Genomic DNA, 313 nt, shown 5'->3' with positions numbered 1-313 from the left:
ATGAGGATGAGGATGAGGATCAGGATGAGGACGAGGAAGAGGATAGGAGGAGGATGAGGAAGAGGATGAGGATAAGGAAGAGGATTGGATGACGATGAGGATGAGGATAGGATAAGGATGAGGATAGGATGACGACGAGAATGAGAATGGGTATAGCGTGAGGATGAGAACGAGAATATGATGAGGAGTAGAATGAGGATAGGATGAGGAGGAGGATGAGGAGGAGGATGAGGATGACGATGAGGATGAGGATGCTGATGAGGAAGAGGATAGGATTAGGGCGAGAATGAGAATGAGAATGAGGATAGGATGA

Source organism: Lupinus angustifolius, chromosome LG06 (genome assembly GCF_001865875.1).
Source record: "Lupinus angustifolius cultivar Tanjil chromosome LG06, LupAngTanjil_v1.0, whole genome shotgun sequence".
Taxonomy (NCBI): Eukaryota; Viridiplantae; Streptophyta; class Magnoliopsida; order Fabales; family Fabaceae; genus Lupinus; species Lupinus angustifolius.
Note: the sequence above shows the minus strand (reverse complement) of the source record.